At 41.1% G+C, this 16,331-nt stretch overlaps 1 long non-coding RNA gene across 6 annotated transcripts in view; it reads left to right on the top strand.

Moving 5' to 3' along the window:
• Nucleotides 1-7: 7 nt before the first annotated feature.
• Nucleotides 8-16,331, top strand: part of LOC115303425 — a 116,842-nt gene continuing 100,518 nt past the window's right edge. For all 6 annotated transcript variants that reach the window (XR_003914047.1, XR_003914050.1, XR_003914045.1 and 3 more), the window contains exons 1-2: nt 8-185; nt 4,082-4,265. This is a non-coding gene — a long non-coding RNA (uncharacterized LOC115303425). The remainder of the gene's footprint in view (nt 186-4,081; nt 4,266-16,331) is intronic.

Consider the following 16,331-nt stretch of genomic DNA (forward strand, 5'->3'; position numbering starts at 1 on the left):
AGCCAGCCCAGACCGCGAGCCCCGAGCCCCCTGCGGCCCCGCGCTCCGGGCGGCCCAGAGGACGCCGCGCCGCCCGCGGTGCCACGGACGCGTGAAACCGCTGCCCCCCCGCTCGTCCTCTCCCAGCAAACAGTGTCATTCGACCTCCTGCTTCCTGGAGGACTCGTCCTGAATCACTCCACCAGGTGGGAAACGTTTACCTTAATGAGGGCCGCCAGCAGTTAGGGGTTGGAGCAGCAAATCAACAATATGACAGGAAGCAAATAGAAAATGTTCACTAGAAACACCGTTTTCGGGGTGTCCATAGGCTTCTGGACAGATGTTCTGTAGTATTCCATAAGGTATTCTATGCATCTTAAATCTTCACCGAGTTCTCAAAATAGCAAAGGGCCTCTCAGGGTATTTGAGGCCTGAATGTGCTCCCAAAAAGCAAATGTGGGGGAATACACTAATACTCACTGGAAAAGCAGAAACTGCCTGTCCGTCAGTGGTCTGATTCCGAGAATTGGAATGAAATGAGAGCATTTCCCCATATTTTTAAATGTCTTTTACCTTTTATCAAGATGGTCTAAACCCTACCTGTAGATACTTCTACCAACAAGAGTCCAGCTCTGAAGAACCAGCAGGGGCTGAAGGAGTAGAAAAAAGAAAATATCAGGGCGCCTGGGTGGCCCAGTCGGTTAAGCCTCTGACTTTGGCTTAAGTCATGATCTCTCAGTTCATGAGTCTGAGCCCCACATCAGGCTCTGTGCTGACAGCTGATAGAAAAAAATATTGGGGGGAAAATAATGAAAGAGAAAGAACGGTATACTGTCTTTGGAGGATGACTATTTTAGGGACCGATATTGGACACTTCAGGGTGGTGAAGTGCTTAGGAACTAGAACTGGATTCTTTCCCTAAAGTCAAAGACGCCATACGTTAGGGTATAACATGTCGGGATACTATAGATTCCTGGCTTAAAAGCGGAACCTTTCTTCAGACACACAGAGAAATGAGATAGATTAGACCTTTGTTTGGGGCTCTTTTCTTCCTTTTTTTGAGAGTATAAAAGTTGTTAGAAGTGGAATCGTTTTTTTCGTAAAGTAGCCTCTACCTCCAGAAAAGCCTGGGCTTGCAGTGTGTCAAAGGGGAAGAATATATGTTAATTAAATATATAATCTGAAGGAAGCCCTTTGAAAGATGAACAGATGACACTCTGGGACAAGCACAGCATCAAACCTGTAGAGTGATGCAGGTCACAAATTGGTGAGGATCAGACTGCACCCGTCAGAGGGGTGCTTCAACAGTCCCGGAGCAGGGAAGCTTCCTTGGCTACTTCGTGTCACTTGCACATTTCAATCAGCTGTCTAATGTGAGAGAGCACAATGAGCCCAACATAGAAACTGGCCAGAGATCCACAGATTTGGGACACTTGACCTAGGTTTGGAAAGCTGGAGAAAGCCAGTGCCCGTTAAGATCTGAGTAGCTGTGTCCTCATTTGCCAAATTCATGGCAAGTGTCAGAATCTACCATGGCTTAATCTGATGGCAAAATTTGAGTTTATTAACCCTGACATCATCTACCAAAAAAATGCGTGTGATAATATGTAAATTTGTAGAACTCCCAGCTAGCTTCTTCTGATTTTCCCTTGCGATGTTGGGGCACTAACTTGGCTGACCTTCTGCTCTCAACTTAAATGTCCACTTCACAGAGAGTGCTGACCATGCAAACTGAGGAAGGCTCTCGGTAGGATTTGTCACGTTTAGTCTGTCTTATTGCCTGCTTGCTACCTCCATAGTAAACTCCGTGGAGTAGGGACCTCTCTGTCTCCTTCAAGTCTGTGTCCTTAAGATCTAGAAGAGTAACTGACACGTGGGAAGAGTAAAATTGGTGAGTCGTCTAGCATTCTTTGTTGAGACACTAGAAGCGTGAAGCGCACACTTCCTTGGACACAGTTGATAGAACCAGTTTCATGATTCTAAGTGGCTGTGTTTGGAAAAAGAACCCTCCACACTGAGAGCACTAGCAGAGTGCTGTAGCAGAGGCCTTTCCCAGCACTGCCTTCAGCTAGAGCGTGGGCATGTGACCCAGTCCTGTCCAACGGAACTTTACAGAAAGTCTGCTAAGAACTTCTGGGAAAGACTTGAGACTGTTGGGGCCCTCCTCCACAACCTTCTGTCAGCTCAGTACGCCCCCTGGGAAACCAGCCACCTGGCTCTGGCCAGCGCTGATCTTGTGTTGTGTTGTAGGGTTCAGGCAGAGTCTGTGTACTGTCCTAAAAAAGTACCACAGATTGGGTGGCTTAAGCCACAAACACTTATTGTCTCACAGTTTTGGGGGCTAGAAGTCCAAAATCAAGGTGTCAGTAGGATTGGTTCCTTTGGAGGGCTGGGAAGGACGGCTTTATCCCAGGCTCTTCTCCTTGGGGTGCCAATGGGCATCTCCATGTCCACGTGACATTCTCCCTGTACACCTGTCTCTGTGTGCAAATGTTATTTTTGTTCCTAAGGATACCAGTCATACTGGATTAGGATCCACTCTAATGAATTCATTATAACTCTGTAAAGATCCTATCTTCTTTAAGGAGATATTTCAACAGATGAGTTTTAGGGAGGATGCACTTTAACACACAATATTGTGTAAACAAAAACGTCAGCAGGTCTCAGGGGCCCATTCACCTGTGTTAAGAGTGGGGCCAGCTGGTGCAAAGCAGCCAAGAGAAGCGCTTATAAGCCCGAACCTGGAGAAGGTGGTAGGCAAGGTTGGTCTGAGTGTCCAGTACATCACTCAGGAAAGGACCAAGACACATGGAACCTGGTAAGGCTTGTACAGTCGCTTCCATTGAACAATGATGGGGTTAAGTCTCATTAAGGAAAAAGATTGCCTCTTGGTGCAAATTTTCAGGATATTTCAACAAATTCTGATGATAGAAAATTGGGTGAAGACTGATTAAGTTCTAAGGACCAACTTTGCCAGATCCTACCTTACGTTATACATAATGACCAACAATCAAAGCTGCCTTCCTGTGCACAAAGGTATTTTTCAGTGATATACTCCTGACCAAGGCCCATGATCCCATGATCTGGAAATGAAAAGGCTCCTTCTCCTTAGATTCTCATTTCCCAGACCTTCATTTATTCCATAAATGCTTTTTTTTTAAAAATACTAACACATGTCAGATACTCTGTTGGCAAAAATAGGTTATCTAATATGGGTATTGGCAAAAAAGAAATAATAAAGGCGTCCATTAAAGTCTATGCAAAATCTCTGGAAGAGAAGGAAGGCCAGTAGCATGCAGCACAGTCAGCAGAAAGTGGGGAGAAGAGGATGCAGAGATGGGCAGGATTCCGAGAAGCAGGAGTTTAAGCCATGATAAAGCATCAGATTTTATTCCAAGAGCAAATGAAAGTTTTTGGAGGATTTTAAGCAGGATGTAACATGACCTGATTTGTGTTGTTAGCCATTCCGCTGTGTTGTGGAAGTAGCCCACTAAAGAACAAGAGGTGAAGGAAGGAGACTATTAATAAGCTACGTTGGGTCAAGTTCCCCAGGAAGTAGACTCCAAGATGAAAAAATGCATAGGAGCAGTTTACTTCAGAATATCCCGTGGAAATGAAGGCAGTGGGATTGCATGAGGGAAGCTAAATTTCTGTGTGGTCATGACTGCTGCATGGAGAGCTCTAGAACTGATACGGCCCTGCAGAGTTTCTGCATATTGAGGCAAGAGGGCTGGACCTCTGTATTCCCACATCCATTCATCAGTACTGGCCAGTCACTGGATACAGGCTGTCCCCAGGAGGAGGGCATGGCTTTCAGCCATTAAGTTGAGTGCTTTCTGCTACAAACACTTCCCAGCAGGTGAGGACAAGTGTGATTCAGTCTGGAGCACCCACAACAGTCCACCCTTTACACAGGCCAGATTTTGCTCACATCATGCAGTACAGCTGGGAGCAGCTTCTCCAGGATTCTGGTGGGCTTCTCTTCCTAGGGAAACAGAACAAGAGAAAGATAGGAGATAAAAATGTGGTGCCTGGCTGTGCAGCTGATCTCACGGCCACAACTGATACTTACCATCTCTCTCTTCTCTTTTGCCTATTCCAGACTCCCCTCAGCCTTCAGTAGGACCTTTGCTGATCTGGATGGCTTACCTGGTTCGGTGATCCTGACCCTTTCTGCTAAGTGATCTGAACCACTGGCATCATCCCTTCTCAAAGGGTGCCTTTACCATCAAAATTGGACAAGTAAATACCAAGTAGTCCACAGATGGACCACCCAGTCCATCTAGGTAAGTCCTTTCCTTACCTCACAGCAACCGTGCCTCTGGGTTAGTTCCTCTGTCCAGAATCATGACTCCTTTACTCTCCTGTTGGCCTCTTGCACAAAGAGCCCAAAGTCATAATGTTATCAAAGGTAAAAGTTTAATGTTCCTTGCTGGAATGCTTCCCCTCTAGGAGCCAGGATTTCTAAATGTACAGAGCCCAGATTTGCAGTGAGGGGAAGTACAAATTCCCCACAAGTGATGGGTAAAGCATGGCCACTTCTACGGCCACCTCTTTGTTCTAGAATCCATGTATTTGACCTTTATGGGTCACAGCCCCATATAATGGTTATTGATGTAGGGTATACGCTACAGTATGGAGGATGGTACCCCATATGGGGCATCACCTCCAAGCAGGGACTACAGCCATGCCTTCATAAGGCCACTTAATTGCTCTGTTAGATAGTAGTCCAAAGCCATTTTGGATATTATATGTGCCCCTTCACTAACGTGTTGAGACTGGATGACCATCTCTGAAAAGAGTGATGTAGCAGCAGGTGGCAGTAATGGAGGCTGTGTGTGGACCCAGCAAAATAAGTGTCCAGTCTGCTAACAGCAGGCGCTGACACTAAACTTTTAATATGGCACCTTCTTGGGGAGACTAGCCCGGCCCTGGGGGCAGGTCAGTTACATTGAGTTGCTCCCATTTCAGAGGTGGCGGAAAGCTTCTTCCTTACTGAGACTGAGGCATATTCCAAATAGAGATTTGCCTTTCCTGTCCACAATGCATCTTGCCAGCACCACCATCAAAATGTTTCATTCAGGGGTGCCTGGGTGGCTCGGTCGCTTAGACGTCCTACTCTTGATTTTGATTTTGGCTCAGGTACTGATCACGTGGTTTGGTGAGATCTAGCCCCACATCAGTCTCTATGCTGAGAGTGCAAAGCCTGCTTGGGATTCTCTCTCTCCATCTCTTTCTGCCCCTCCCCCACTTGTGCACACTTTCTTGCTCTCTTTCAAAAAAAGAGAACTTTTGCAGGAAACAACCTGCTGGACCTCAACTTCAGCAATTTCTTACTTGACACATCCCCAAAGGCAAGGGAATCAAGAGCAAAAACGAACTATAGGAACCTCATCAAGATGAAAAGCTTCTCACAGCAAAGGAAACAATCAAGAAAACTAATAGTTGATGAAATTGGAAAAGATAGTTGCAAATGACATATCAAATAAAGGGCTAGTATCCAAAATCTATAAGGAACTCACCAAATTCCACACCCAAAAAACAAATAATCCAGTGAAGAAATGGGCAGAAGACATTAACAGACACTTCTCCAAAGAGGACATCCAGGTGGCCAACAGACACATGAAATGATGCTAAGCATCACTCATCATTAGGGAAATAAAAATCAAAACCACACTGAGATACCACCTCACGCTGGTCAGAGTGGCTAAAATGAACAAATCAGGAGACTATAGATGCTGGCGAGGATGTGGAGAAACAGGCACCCTTTTACACTGTTGGTGGGAATATAAACTGGTGCAGCCACTCTGGAAAACAGTGTGGAGGTTCCTCAAAAAATTAACAATAGAACTCCCCTATGACCCAGCAATAGCACTGCTAGGAATTTACCCAAAGGATACAGGAGTGCTGATGCATCGGGGCACATATATCCCAGTATTCACAGCAGCACTTTCAGCAATAGCCAAATCATGGAAACAGCCTAAATGCCTATCAACTGATGAATGGATCAAGAAGATGTGGTATATATATATATCCAATGGAATACTACATGGCAATGAGAAAGAATGAAATCTGGCCATTTGTAGCCATGTGGATGGACCTAGAGGGAGTCATGCTAAGTGAAATAAGTCAGGCGGAGAAGGACAGATACCATATGTTTTCACTTATAAGTGGAACAGGAGAAACATGACAGAGAACCACGGGGAAGGGAAGGGGGAAAAATAGTTGGGGAGAGGGAGGGAGGCAAACCATGAGAGACTTTTGAATACTGAGAACAAACTGAGAGCTGATGGGGGTGGTGCAGAGGGGAAGAAGGGTGATGGGCATGGAGGAGGACAGTTGGGATGAGCACTGGGTGTCATACGGAAACTAACTTGACAATAAACTATAAAAGAAAAAAAAGGAAAAAAACTTTAAAAAGAACTTTTAAACGTTTTTTAAAATGCCTCATTTATCAATATGGTATTCCACACAGTGTTGCCTCAGAACAAGACTCATTTTAGAGCAACAGAGAAGCAACAATAAGTTTATCACTGTGAGAGCCACTGACCTTACCATGAACAGCATTACCCAAAGGCAGCCATCCTGATGGGGTAGTGGAATGACTTGTTGACATTCCAGCTAAGGTGCCAGTATGGCACAGCACCCCGTGGGGTTGGGTCTCCATCCTCCAAGATGTGGTCTATGCACTAAGTTAACAGTCGACACATAGTGCTGTTTTCTCTAGTAGCTGAATTCATGGCTGTACAGACCAAGGAGTGAATCTTCTCATCATAATAATCAGTGACCCAAATTGTGGAATTTGGGCTTCCCATTCCCACAGCCTTGGGCTCCTCCAGTTAGGAGCCCTAGTTCTTATGGGGGAGTTGCTTCCATCAGGGAGTACGGTACAGGTTCCATTGAACTTGAAGCTGTGACTACCACCTGACTTTTTCGGGGTCCTTGTGCCAGTGAACCAACAGAACGAAAACAGAAACAGGGACTAACTATTCTAGTTGGGTCATTGATTGACCATGATTACTATGAGGGCTAGGATATACCACCAGAAAGGAAGAGGTTCACAACCCAGAGGCCATGGGGTTCAGCTCTTAGCACTTGAGCAGTTCTTAGTACCTCCATGCCTTGCGTAACTATGAATTGGAAATCACAGTAACCACAGCTAGGTAAGACAACAAAAGGCTCAGACCCCTTGGAAATAGAGGTCTGGGCCATACCACCAGACAAGCATCACAGACCAGCCACAGTAACAGCCACTGGACATTTGAAATGCATGGTCAGCTTTTTGTTTCTACTTTTTCTTTGGTATTTCCTACCTGTAGTCTCACTCTAGCCCTTTAGGTGAGAAAGAACAGGGCAGGGAGAAGCAGGAAAAGGTCAAAGAACCTTCAAAATTGTCTCCATATCATAAGCCAGCTTTGCATCTCTGCAGGAAGTCTAAACTGACTCTCTAGTAAGAGTTTCTCTTGGCTCTTCAAAAACCCTGCACTGTTGGTGCCCTTCCCAGGGCTCCATCCAAGAACTAGTGTCTCCATTCCCTTTGGGAATGTAGCATTTCATACATCTGTCTACTGAGGTCTCATTGCTGCTGTCCTACCTCCACCAACCCCCACTAGAACATGCCTCCCTCTGCACTCCCATTATTCACCCAACAAACGCTGGAAGTGCAGGTCCATGCCATCACACTAGAAGCTTTCCTCCATTCTGATGCCAAAGCTGCTGTACCCAGCCTGTCTGTCACCACTAGGCTTGTCCATTGTGTCCTCCCCACTCCCAGCTGCACAGGGCAAAGGGCACATATTTGGATGTCTTAAGTTGTCTCCTTAAAGTCCTTTTTCTTCCCCTCTGAATTTGGTTTGGGTACAGATGAGTAGAGAAGAGAGGGCTAACATGGCTTTCTCGGAAAAACTCCTCCCTGGGAAATCCACTCATTTCCCTTCTATAACTTCAGTGTGGGTGAGTCAGGTTATTGACTTTGCAGTCATAGTCCTTTACCATTTTACATCTTGGCCTAATTACTCACTCTGGAATAAATTGTCTATTGTATCTTGAACCCCAACGTCTTGAATTAGTGAAACAGTTTTACCATGATATTTCTTAAGTAGATGTACAAATTGTAGATGGTTACACAGCAAATGAATAACATACATTGCCTTAGAAAGCGAGAAAGAATTATTCATTTTTTATTCACACAGCTCTGTCTTTTGATGTATTACGATGAACCTGTGTTCCTGTAGTAAAAAATTAGACTAATATAAGAAGCAGTAAACATAGAACATATAAATAAATTTAAATTATATATTCATATTAATTAACATTATCCATTATTTGCCATATGTCCAACAACAAAGTATAATAAATTATTTCATATATACCAACCAGCATGACTTCGATTCCTAAGTAAAATTATAGGATTGCCTTAAACATTTCAAGGCAACTTCATGGGGAAAAGATGTTTTGCTGATCTTTATCCTGCTGATCAATGTGGTTGATTGACCTTTTGGCTAGAAAATTTTAGTGAGAAAATAATTAAAGTGACTGGAATCTCAAATCAAATTTGAGGGATAAGGGGAAGGTATGTTACAAGCTTCAGTACTATCGAAAAGAAAAAGAAGAAGTAGACCTAAAGAGGCTCATTCTCTTCTCAGTCCGATCAACACCTATAGACATGGTAAAAGGGTCGCTAGACTTCCAGTCAAATGTATGCACTATGCACATCCCCAGGGTGCACTAAGGTATGGGGGGACAGAGGAAGGGACGGAAAATGAAATAGGCAAAACATGGCAACAAAATGTGGATAATGGAAAGCAGAAGAGTTGGAATGGCTTAGGAGAGGGGACAGAGCCAAATCCTAATGGTCTGAAGGGGTCAAAGCCAATAAAAATAAAACATTTGCACATATCAGACTCTGGAAAGAGTCAGAGCTAGGTAGCATCTCTGAAGTGGCAGAGTGGACTAAACCCAGGAAGGCAGCTCAAAAGCCTTGTTGGGGTAGCTAGACCCCAGCATCCTTTTTTCCAACAAAAAGATTTGTAAGTCGGTGCACCAGGAACAGCTGAGATCCAAGAAAACATGGGTATCCTGAATGCTACGGATCTCTTTAGCGCCTTCTCCTGGCTACTTTCCTCCCAGTGGAAACCTGACGTATATCTTCAGGCCGAAGAGTTGAGACTGACCAGCCTGAAAGAAAAGATCTGTAGGTGCTGACATTTAAGAGTGCTTTCAAGCAGATATACAGGTATTGAAGTAGGGGAAGTATGTCGGTAGCAGTGGAGCAGGAGTAATGGTGACAGACTCATACTCTCTTCCTCCAGAGTAAAAAGTCACTAATGTCTCTAAGAAAGAAAAATGGAGGAATAGCAGTTTAGGCATGCCATTTACAAAAGTAGAAATATTGCTCAATACCAAGTAAAAAGTGAAAGTTGCTGTGCTCACTGTGATTTTTAAAGAAAACACAACCAGGACCTACTCAGCTTCTCAAGAACAACCAGGGCCAACCACTTTGTAGGAGGCTGGTTCTCCATCATCCAGTCTTGGCTAATAATCACAAGGACGAAACGAGAACCAGTGCTGATGAACACGGAGCATCAGAGGAGGTAAAGCTTCTGTGACAATTAGCTTTGGCTATAATAATGCTGTATAACAAATAACCCCCCAAATCAGAATTATACATATACTTATACTCACACACATGGATCTGTAGGCCAGTTGCAGTTTCCATGCAGTTTGGATGGTCCAGGTCAGGCCTAAGTGGCTCTGCTTCAGGCTGTGTGCTTCTAGGCTTGGTGTCTACCTATGAATCTGCCCCTAAGCCTGGGAGCAACGGCTACCTGTTCTGTCTGTAACCTGTTCTTGTCATAGTCAGTCATTTCCATAGACATTACAAGTCTCTAATTGCATCATATCAAACTGATATCCTATTGACCAAACCGAGTGACATGGCCAAGCACAAGTCAAGGGGCCAGGAACTGATTTTCTGCCCAGCATGAAGCCATGGCAAGATTTGGAATATGACACCGCTACACCAGAGTAAGGCATCATGGGAACTAATAATGTGATCTATCAGAGCACTGTTCTTATCATTTGCCATTTATCAGATGTGTTCTAGTTCCAGTGTTCATTCCCATTACATTACCATGCTGATTCAGTCACCTTATCCTACTCTCATTCCTCTGGCAGGAAGATCTAGGATGCATAGCCAGAATTGATGGTCACGTGTTCTGATTTGCCACTTTATTTTTATGTAGTTATTCTAAACCCTTTTTTATGCTTTTATTAATTATTTTATTCAAAACCTTTCCTTTTTAGTCTAAGCTCTCTCTTTTATCTAAATAATACAGAATACTATAAAAGATTCACATTTTATGTGAAGTAGCTATTGGTCCCTTTTCTGGGTTTTTAAGAGGCAGAAATTCAGAGCAAAGTACACTGGAATGTAGGAAAAGTTATTTGATATAGAAAGTTTGTAGTCTAGCCAAGAAGTGATTACTCCAGAAATCCTCACAGAGAATAAAGGATTTAATGTGCGACTTGATATTTTGGAAAAACAAACTGAGGATTAATAATATCCGGGTGATGTCTCCCAAAAACACCAAAGGAAGCAGTGAAGACGTCTTAAAAGAATGGCTTCCAGATGCCTAGTAAATCATGTGTCCCTAACAAATGAGAACATGGCAGAGGGAGGATATTACTTATTTTGTGAAGATATGCATTCTTTGGGTAACTAGTAGTCATTTGCACTTGAAGTCTGTGATACTACTAAAGAAATAAGAGCCAAGGGCATTATCCTTTTCAAATAATGAAATGATGGATAAATTATTTACAGCAAACATCAGATTTACCATTCAGTGTGATTTGTTTGTAACAAAATAAATAAATCAGGGTTTTACGGTGAGGTGATTTGTCTGTTTCGCAGATTGGAATATATCTCAAAGTCTTGTGAAGTGGGAGACGGTGATTGAAAAGAGGGAAGGAAGGAGGATGAGGAAACCAGAATGATGCTTTGCAGATAGGAACATTTTCAGATACATAAATTAGAAAGACTCTGGAATCTGGGAGTTGATTTCTTCCAAACCATCTACACCCACATACTCTTTGGAAAGAGTTCATGTGCTCCCAGTGTGGAAACCACTAACTTAATTCATAAAGCTCCCCATATTTCTGTGCCCTTTGAGGTCTTAAGTCATTTCCTCTGATACAACCCAGGATGGATTTGCATCAATCAAAATGTGCCAGAACCTATTAGCTTTCAGAGTTGGGGTCATGAAGAGCATTAAGTAAGGTCACAGGCTTTGGTTTTCCATATTGAAATCTTCTGACTTTCTCTGTGTTTAATTTTCTCATCCCTATAATGTTACCTGGCAAGTGTTTGTATTCAAGCAGTTCTTCTCTGCGTCTTGTCACTGAATTGAAAACAACAGAAACAGCAATACCAGCAGGATAAAGCCCAATGTCTAGGGATCACAGATTGTAATCAGATATTATAAAACAGAAATTAGAATGTGTGCATTCTCTCTGAGGGGGATATTGCACTTAATCAATTACATTTCCTATAGAGGATATTAAGCACAAATGGACCATTTCACAATTTCCATGGATACTAAGTGCTTGAAGTAGGGGTCAGGGGGAAGGAAGTCTAAATGAGCTAAATTAATCTTCTGTTTCCTTCCTTACTGGCAAATCAGTTGAAAGTAGGAGGCAGAAGCATAGATTAATAAACCACATGCACTATATTGCCAGTTGTCATCTGAAGGAACTATTTTTTCTTCTGTCATATTGATTACCTAAGTGTTATAATAACATCACAGGAGCACTTTGGGATTAGGAAGCCATGATGATTTCCCCCTCCTTTGCAAGAGTGTCTACTTGCTTAGCTTCTGTAAACTTACTCTGTCCTGGTTAAGATTAGGTTCTGGTGTGAGAAACGAAGACTAAAAAACAGCGGCTTACAGAAGACATTTGTTACAGCAAGTCTGGAGTGAGCTGTTAGGGTCTGCAGCAGTAGCTCTCCTCGGCAAAGTGCTCAGGGACCAGGCTCCTTCTCCACTGTGCAGGGCCCCATGTCCGAGACCTGCCCCGTCTCCAACCATCATGGCTGCATTCCAGCCGACGGGAAGGAGGAAAGATGAAGGCAAGGGGCAAGAGTCACATGCTGGCTTGCTCTTAGGCAACTTGCCACAGGACATTTCTACTTGTATCTCCTAGGCCAAAGTTTTTTGGTTTTTTTTTTTTATCTGTTTATTGTTTAAACATTGCTTTTTTCTTTTTTTTTTACTTTATTTTTTAATTTTTTTTTAGAATATAACACTATTTTTTAACATATGCAATTATTTTCCATCATTTACAATACAGTAGTTACAATGACACTCCAAATGGATAAGCAAAGTAAAAAATCAGAACCCCCACTTCTATTTCATGTAATTAGACTTATACAGAAATTAGAAGGTTAAGTAACAACTAGTTAATCATATGGAACATTTTTGCCTTTTACATTTTGAAGCTATCTTAATAGGTACATAGAAATTTCAATTTGGTACATATTCTTCAGATTTGACTCCTTTATCGACATTAAATGACCCTGTTTTCCTCTAGTCATGATTTTTGTCTGAAAGTATATTTTGTCTGATTTAAAGAGAAGTACGCCAGCTTTCTATTTGGTGTTTTTCTGGTATAACTTTTCCAATCTTTTACTGCCAGTTTTTCTGGAGGATTCTATTCTAGGTATGCTGATTGTAACAGAATATAGCTGATTTTCAAAAAATTTTAATGTTTATTTTTTTGAGACAGAGGGAAACAGAGTGTGAGCAGGGGAGGGGCAGAGAGAGAGGGAGACCCAGAATCCGAAGCAGGCTCCAGGCTCTGAGCTGTCAGCACAGAGCCTGACTCAGGGCTCGAACCCACAAACTGCTAAATCATGACATGAGCTGAAGTTGGACACTCAACCGACTGAGCCACCCAGGCGCCCCTATAGCTCATATTTAAAAAAAAAAAAAAAAAGCAATCTGCAATCTTTTGCTTGATGAAGGTATTTATGTGATTATGTGTCATCTTATTTGTGCATTTATTTGTCCCATAATTTTTATGATTCTTTTTCTCTTCTCTGTTTTATTTGGATTATTTTTTTCTAATCTGATGTTACCCCCTACTATTTGAAGTCATGTACTCTGATATTACTCTTTTTGTTTTAACCCCCCCATAAACTTCATAATTAACACATCTAAATCTAAAGCCAATACCTTTACCTGCCTCCTAATCATCACCCTCATCCCTATCAGAATTGTATTCCTTTCTGTAATAATATGCTGTCGTAGTCATACATTTAATTTTTTAACTCCTTAAAGCATTAATATTGCTGTTTTATAAAGTCATCATTTTATATTTTATATAAATTATATATATTTATCCATTTTTACCAATTTTTTACTCTTCATTTCAAAATAGAATTGTTAAGGTATGATTGACATACAATAAACTGCACATATTAAAAGTATACAATTTGATCAGCTTCATCATATGGGAAACAATCGCGACAGTCAAGAGAATGAACAGATCATCACATCCAAAAGATTTCTTGTGCCCCCTAATCCTTCACACCTGCCACTTCATTTTACTGGTGGTTGTAGTGTGTCAGGCAGGAGCATGCGTGCAAATCCTGTTACTCTATTGTGGCCATTAGCGAACACCTCTCTCCATTTCTGTTTGTATCCAGACTTTGAATATGAAACCACTTTATTTCTATCTCCAGTACACTACGTAGATTTTCATTTTAGTGAAGGACTCTCTGTTAATGGCAGGCTCCCCTCAGTTTTCGATGGCTTGAGAATATCATTATTTTGGTTTCATAAAGAAAAGATATATATTATTTTTAATGTTTATTTCTTTTGAGAGAGAGAGAACACTTGAGCAGGGGAAGGCAGAGAGAGAGAGGGGCTGGAAGAGACATAGAATCTGAAGCAAGCTTCAGGCTCTGATCTGTCAGCACAGAGCCTGATGCAGGGCTCAAACCCATGAGCCCAGAAATCATGACCTGAGCCAAAGTCAGATGCTCAACAAAATGAGCCACCCAAGTGCCCCTATTTTTTTTTTTAAATAGAGCTCTAAGTTCAAAGTAGTTTTGTTCAAAATGAATATATCATTCCACAGTCTCCTGGCTTCTTTTGTTGCTGTCAGGAATTCAGATATCACTTTGTTATCCCTTTGAAGGTAATATGTCTCCTTTAAATATTTTTTTCTTTGTCTTCTGCGCTCTACAGTTTTGCTGTAATTTGTCTAGTTTTGGGTTGTCTTTGTATTTATCCTGTCTGATTCACATGGTGCTTTTGAATCTGACAGAAGATACTTTTAAATAGATCTGGAAAATTCTAAGCCATGTTGTAGTCACAATAGTTTATTTTTGTTTCCCTTGCTTAGCCATAAAATATTGTTAAGGCCAATGTCCAAGAGTTTACTGCCTGTGTTTTTTTAGGAGTTTTATGGTATTGGGTCTTTCATTTAGGTCTCTAGTTCATTTTAAGTTTATTTTTATGTGTGGTGTAAGAAAGTGGGTATTCCCAGCATCAATTATTCAAGAAACCATATTACCTAATTATATATTTTTGTCTCTTTTATCATAAATTAATTGATCATGTAAGTATGAATTTACTTCTGGGCTGTCTATTGAACTACGTGTCTATTTTTGTGCCAGGACTATAGCTTTGTAATATAGTTTCAGATCTGGGATTGTAATACAACCGCCCTTGTTCCTCTTTTCCTAAGATTGCTTTGGCAATTTAAGGTCTTTGTGGTTGCATATAAATTTTGGGATTATTTGTTCTAGTTATTTGAAAAGTGCTGCTGGTATTATGATAGGGATTGTGTTGAGTCTGTAGATTGCTTTGGGTAGTATGGGCATTTTAGCAGTATTAAGTCCTTCAATCCATGAGTATGATGCATCTTTTTATTTATTTGTATCATTTTTAATTTTTCATCAATGTCATATAATTTTCAGAGTACAGGCCTTTCATATTGTTGATTAAATTTATTCTTAGATATTTTATTCTTTTTGGATGCAATTATAAATGGGGTCATTTTCCTGATTTCTCTTTCTGATATTAGTAGTACATGGAAAAGCAACAGATTTCTGAATATTAATTTTTTAGCCTGCAATTTTACTGAATTCAGGTATTCTAATAGTTTTTTTAAATGCCTTTAGGATTTTCTGTATATAACAGGTCATCTGCAAATAGTCAGTTTTACTTCTTCCTTATCAGTTTGGATGCCTTTTCTTTCCTTTTCTTGTCTGATTGCTATGGCTAGGACTTCCAGTAGTATACTGAATAAAAGCTATGAAAGTGGATATCCTTGCCTTGTTCCTGATCTTTGGAGGAAAGCTTTCATTTTTTCAGCATTGAATAGGAAGTTAGCTGTGAGTTTGTCATATATGGCCTTTATTATGCTGAGGTGTGTTTCTTCTTTGCCTACTTTGTTGAGAGTTTTTATGATGAGTGGAAGTTTAATTTTGTCACATGCTTTTTCTGTTTCTTTTGAGATAATCATATAATTTTTATTCTTCATTTTGTTAATGTGGTGTATCACAATGATTGATTTGTGGATACTCTACCATCCTAACATCCCTGGCATAACTACCACTTGATTGTAGTAAATGATCCTTTTAATATATTTTCGAATTCAGTTTACCAATATTTTGTTGAGGATTTTTCTAGCTGTGTTCATCAGGGATATTGGTCTATAATTTTTTGTGTGTAGTAATGACCTCATCTAGTTTTGGTACCAGGGTAATGGTGGCCTTGTATAATGAATTTGGAAGCATTCTTTCTTTCTCAATTCTTTGGAGTGTTTGAGACAAATAGGTATTAACTCCTGTTTGAATGTATGGTAGAATTTACCTGTGAAAGCATTTGGGCCTGGACTTTTGTTTGCTGAGTTTTTGACATCACATTAACAAAAGAAAAGATAAAAACCATATGATCCTGTCGATAGATGCAGAAAAAGCATTTGACAAAATACAGCACCCTTTCTTAATAAAAACCCTTGAGAAAGTCGGAATAAAAAGAACGTACTTAAGCATTATAAAAGCCGTTTATGAAAAGCCCACAGCTAATGTTATCCTCAGTGGGGAAAAACTGAGAGCTTTCCCCCTGAGATCAGGGACACGACAGGGATGTCCACTCTCACCACTGTTGTTTAACATAGTGCTGGAAGTCCTAGCATCAGCAATCAGACAACAAAAGAAAATGAAAGGCATCAGAATCGGCAAAGAAGAAGTCAAACTTTCCATTTTTGCTGAGTTTTTGATTACCAGTGCAATTTCATTACTAGTAATCAGTCTGTCAGGTTTTCCATTTTTTCCTAATTCA

The sequence above is a fragment of the Suricata suricatta genome, chromosome 10 (assembly GCF_006229205.1).
Source record: "Suricata suricatta isolate VVHF042 chromosome 10, meerkat_22Aug2017_6uvM2_HiC, whole genome shotgun sequence".
NCBI lineage: Eukaryota > Metazoa > Chordata > Mammalia > Carnivora > Herpestidae > Suricata > Suricata suricatta.